Consider the following 5,883-nt stretch of genomic DNA (forward strand, 5'->3'; position numbering starts at 1 on the left):
CTCCCAGTGTCCGTGGAGATCAGGTAATGGCGTCTTACTTTACAGAGGGAGCAGCCTGTGGTGTCCTGTTATTATTAATATACAGGGGGAGCAGCTTGTGGTGCCCTGTTATTATTAATATACAGGGGGAGCAGCCTGTGGTGCCCTGTTATTATTAATATACAGGAGGAGCAGCCTGTGGTGCCCTGTTATTATTAATATACAGGGGGAGCAGCCTGTGGTGCCCTGTTATTATTAATATACAAGAGGAGCAGCCTGTGGTGCCCTGTTATTATTATTATACAGGAGGAGCAGCCTGTGGTGCCCTGTTATTAGTATTATACAGGGGGTGCAGCCTGTGGTGACCTGTTATTAATATTATACAAGAGGAGCAGCCTGTGGTGCCCTGTTATTATTATTATACAGGGGGAGCAGCCTGTGGTGTCCTGTTATTATTTTACCGGGGCAGCAGCCTGTGGTGTACAGTTGTTGTTATTATACAGGGGGAGCAGCCTGTGGTGTCCTGTTATTATTTTTATACAGGGGGAGTAGCCTGTGGTGTCCTGTTATTATGAAACAACAAAGTATGGTCCTTCAAAGAGAACAAAGGACAAAAAAAAAAAGCAACTATAAGCCTTTTCCTGGGCACACTTGAAAACGTGAAATTTTTTTGGGGAAATGATGAAATTATTAAGACATAACTTTTATTAATGTATACTTTAAGAGAAGACGAGAGCTGGCATCAATAATTAAAGAACATGGGTGTTCACATGTACTAATGTGCCTGTTATGGGCAGAATAATGATTTAAGTGGTCGAAAATAAATAAAACCTCATTCACAAAGATAAATCATACAGATCCTCTATGATCTGATTTTTATATGAGTGAGGTCACTACCTCGAGTCCGATATAATCTGATAAATGCTGTAACCTGTGACTAGGTTAATGCACTGGGCCCCAAAGTGTTTTAACTGCTAGAGAGTAAAATACCTACGGTACCTAGTATTCCCTGGTGGTTCCCCATCCAGGTACTGACCAGGCCCTGCAGTGCTTGGGTTCCAAGATCAGACGAGTTTGGGCATACTCAGTGCGGTCTGACCGTAGGTAAGTCTGTCTCCTAGGCGCACCGTTGACCGATTGTATTGGGACCCAGAATGTCAATCACAGAATAAATACCAGGTTATATTTGTGCAATAAGTTGATACAATAAATTGCTAGATTGTTGCTGAGGGATCTAGTCAGTGGTGATTTGAGGCAGTAATAATGACTGTGGGGTCTTGGGGTTAGGATTCCCAAACTCAAACTCCATTGCAGTTATGCTCTCAAATAGCCTGAGCAACAAGAGGGCTTTGTGGTGCCCACAATAATCAAAACAATAAAAAAAAAAAGTGTCTACAGTACAATTCATTCTCTGATATTGGTTTTAGTATAGTAATTACAGTTGCAGCCTCTTTCTCACCCCTTACCCAGTAATCATGCACCAAAAAAGAGATGTTATGCACAAAAAATATAAGAGTCTAAATACATTACATAACAGGAGATAATTAGCTTTCACCTGTTAGCCGGGGAAGCATATGGTGGACCTTATGGGAGAACACGGGGGAGCTGTGGTTTGGGCAAGGAGAACCCGTCTCCTTACCCAACCTGTTCAGGAGACCCTCAGACTGGTGGACAGTGCAGGAATCGAGGAGTGAGGCGCCGGCGGCCGCGGTCCATGTGACCGGAAGTTCGGGCACTGGAACCGGAAGTTACGCACGTTTCGCTCCGAGAGCTTGATCACATGATCGCCTGCTCTCGGAGTTCCCCACTGCCAGTATTTATGTAAGGGCGCAGCCTATCACTTAGTGGGAGAGGTAGGGAAAGCATCTAAGTTAGCTACATCACCTGAGGTTGAGAATAGATTTCAACAAGTTAGAACTAATTGATTAAGCAGTATATCATTAAGAGTATAATGAAATTGTTATCCAGCTAAACTGATTAAGTTTGGAGAACAGAAAATGAGGATAGTAAATTCTATATTAAAAATTAATATATATGAAATAAGAATAAAAAATACAACTTAAAAAGGAAAAAATTAATAAAATAAAAAAGGGGGAAATATGAGATAAAATAAAAAATTGTTTTTGTATGGTGAGTATAAAGTGAAAAGTATCAATTACAGGTGATTGCAGGTTATGAATACATGTCAGATTAGGTGTCATTTATTAGGCGCAAGATATGGTTATTTATATTAAATCCGGAGGAATTGTAGGTGTGATGTACCTACAGGGGGGGGGGTTTGGGAAAAAGGGGGTGGGGGGAAAGAAAGGGAAAGGTGGGGGGGAAAGGTGGTTGTTAGGGGGGAGAAAAGGAGGAGGGGAAAAAGGAAAAAAGATAGATAATAAAAATTAATTACCAAAATGGATAATTAGGGGATTCTGAAAAAGTGTGGGGGGGGAAAGAGTTAGATATGTAGGATGGGTAAGAGATAAAGACCTGGATCTAGTACAGTGAGCAAACCGGAAATTACAACTTTTTGCACGGAAATTATCATTAACAAAAATTTTTACAGAGAGAACAGGAACATCTGAATCCTCCTCTGACTTGGAAAATGTATCGTCACAAGAAAGGCTAGCTCTGGCGACATTGGAGGAACTTGCTGACCCTAATGAATCAATTCCCACTACACAACATACGAGACCCTTGCTGAAGAAAAAATCAATCTTTTTTCCCAAGGATTCCTTATGCCCAGAGGTTAAAGTTTTCCCGAACTTGGTTACTCGGGATCTGGACAGATTATATCTGAATAAGAAATACCGTCACCGTGCAGATAATCTGACACCGAATGAACGGAGGGCGCTCCAGGAGATCAAAACCTGGACCGACATAGTTCTGAAACCGTCGGATAAAGGAGGAAATGTTGTGATCTGGCCAACAGAATTATATCTCAAACAAGCCAAGAAACAACTGGATGACCAATCATGCTACCAGAAGAGTATTTTTGACCCTACAGAAAGGTACACTAAACTCTATATGAATATCATAAACAGGGCATATCACGAAGGCACTATAACCAAGTCAGAGCAGGACTATCTAACGGTAGATAATCCTCGAGTACCTACATTTTACCTTTTACCAAAGGTCCACAAGGATCTCCGGGACCCCCCTGGTCGGCCCATAGTCTCAGGAAACGGCGGCCTACTAGAAAGAGCCTGCACATTTTTGGACACACATCTTAGGGACTACGTTTTGGAACTCCCATCATATACCAGTGATACAACTGATGTCCTCAAAAAGATCAGTGATATACATTTGGAAGAAACACATCTCCTCATGAGCCTTGATGTTGAGGCGTTATATACAAGCATCAAACATGACCTTGGCATCCAAGCGGTAGAATACTTTCTGAGAATGTGGGGAATGGATGATTTTCACCAATTTCTGTTACAACTTCTTCAATGTGTATTAAACAAGAACTATTTCACTATCAACAACCTCTTCTACACCCAGGTAAGAGGAACAGCGATGGGGGCAGCTTGTGCCCCGATGTACGTCAACCTCTTCCTGGGCTGGTGGGAGAGGGAGTTTGTATTTTCGTCTGATCTTGGAAGCCAAGCACTGCAGGGCCTGGTCAGTACCTGGATGGGGAACCACCAGGGAATACTAGGTACCGTAGGTATTTTACTCTCCAGCAGTTAAAACACTTTGGGACCCAGTGCTTTAACCTGGTCACAGGTTACAGCATTTACCAGATTACAGGTACACTACCGATTTTCCGGGAAATCCTCGGTTCCAGTGCCGTGCCGGATTATCGATTTTGCCGGATTAACGGTGGAAACTAATTTTGCACCTTCAGAACATTTCTAAAGCAATAAATAGTAAAATATATGCTACAGTATATTAATTAATGAATAAACACAATAGTGTATGCAAAACTGTTTATAGGCAAAACAGGTATCAGGCTCAGGCTGTGTGTTCCGCCCATGTGGACGCCATAACAGCCCCACTGATGCTTGCTGTGTCACCTGCAGTGTCCGTGGAAGCTGTTCCCACTGACACTTGCGCGTATTGCGTGTTACGCCCATGCACAGAAAATGTTCCAGATTAAAGGATGTCTCTAACCCCCTTTAATCTGGAAAAATCAAAATTGTCCGGATTAAAAGAGGTTCCGGATCATCGGTTGCCGGAAAATCGGTGGTGTACCTGTATATCGGACTCGAGGTAGTGACCTCACTCATATAAAAATCCGATCATAGAGGATCTGTATGATTTATCTTTGTGAATGAGGTTTTATTTATTTCTCTGACGTCCTAGTGGATGCTGGGAACTCCGTAGGGAATAGCGGGCTCCGAAGGAGGCTGGGCACTCTAGAAAGATCTTAGACTACCTGGTGTGCACTGGCTCCTCCCACTATGACCCTCCTCCAAGCCTCAGTTAGATTTCGTGCCCGGCCGAGGTTGGATGCACACTAGGGGCTCTCCTGAGCTCTTAGAAAGTAATAGTCTTAGATTTTTTTATTTTCAGTGAGACCTGCTGGCAACAGGCTCACTGCAGCGAGGGACTAAGGGGAGAAGAAGCGAACTCGCCTGCTTGCAGCCGGATTGGGCTTCTTAGGCTACTGGACACCATTAGCTCCAGAGGGATCGACCGCAGACCCAGCCTTGATGTTCGGTCCCGTAGCCGCGCCGCCGTCCCCCTTACAGAGCCAGAAGCAAGAAGATGGTCCGGAAAATCGGCGGCATGAAGACTCTGTCTTCACCAAGGTAGCGCACAGCACTACAGCTGTGCGCCATTGTTCCTCTCACACACTTCGCACTCCGGTCACTGACTGTCGCTGGGGGGGGGGGGGGGGCGCCCTGAGGCAGCAATAAAAACACCTTGGCTGGCTAAAATACCTCAATATATAGCCCCAGGGGCTATATATGAGGTAAATACCCCTGCCAGAATTCCATAAAAAGCGGGAGAATAGGCCGTGGAAAAGGGGCGGAGCCTATCTCATCAGCACACTGGCGCCATTTTTCCCTCACAGCTCCGCTGGAAGGAAGCTCCCTGGCTCTTCCCTGCAATCTACAGTACCAGTAAGAGGGAAAAGAGAGGGGGGGCATTAAATTTGGCAGTATATACATTATATTTTATTGAAAAGCAGCTATTAGGGACATAACTTAGTTAGTCCCTGTATATATATAGCGCTCTGGTGTGTGCTGGCATACTCTTACTCTGTCCCCCCAAAGGGCTTTTTGTGGGTCCTGTCCTCTGTTTGAGCATTCCCTGTGTGTGTGGAGTGTGTCGGTACGGCTGTGTCGACATGTTTGAGGAGGATAATGATGTGGAGGGGGAGCAGATGCCTTTAGCAGGGATGTCACCCCCTGGGGGGCAGACACCTGAGTGGATGAGTTTATGGCAGGAAATGAGTGCACGTATAGACTCCTTACATAAAATATTTGACGACATGCCGACTGTGGGACAGCCGAGTCTTCAGCTCGTGCCTGTCCTGGTGTCTCAAAAGTCATCAGGGGCTCTGAAACGCCCGCTATCTCAGATGGCACAAGTAGATGTCGACACGTCGACAACGATGAGTCAAATTTAATGCCCGTTAAGGCCATTCACTGCATGATTGAGGCAATGAAAGAGGTGTTAAATATTTCTGATTTACATCCAGGTACCACAAAAAAGGGTATTATGTTTGGGGAGAAAAAACTACCTGTAGTTTTTCCCCCGTCAGATGAATTAAATGAAGTGTGTGAAGAAGCGTCGGCGTCCCCTGATAAGAAATTGGTAATTCCTAAGAAGATACTAATGGCGTTCCCTTTCCCGCCAGAGGATAGGTTACATTGGGAAACACCCGCTAGGGTGGATAAAGCGCTCACACGTTTGTCTAAAAAGGTGGCACTACCGTCCCAGGATACGGCCGCCCTTAAGGAACCT

The 5,883-nt window shown here is 44.6% G+C and overlaps 1 pseudogene; it reads right to left on the minus strand.

Annotated features, from left to right (window-relative positions):
• Window positions 1-966: 966 nt before the first annotated feature.
• LOC134984052 (5S ribosomal RNA) lies at window positions 967-1,085 on the minus strand (annotated as a pseudogene).
• Window positions 1,086-5,883: the final 4,798 nt, after the last annotated feature.

The sequence above is a fragment of the Pseudophryne corroboree genome, assembly GCF_028390025.1.
Source record: "Pseudophryne corroboree isolate aPseCor3 chromosome 3 unlocalized genomic scaffold, aPseCor3.hap2 SUPER_3_unloc_32, whole genome shotgun sequence".
NCBI classification, from domain to species: Eukaryota; Metazoa; Chordata; class Amphibia; order Anura; family Myobatrachidae; genus Pseudophryne; species Pseudophryne corroboree.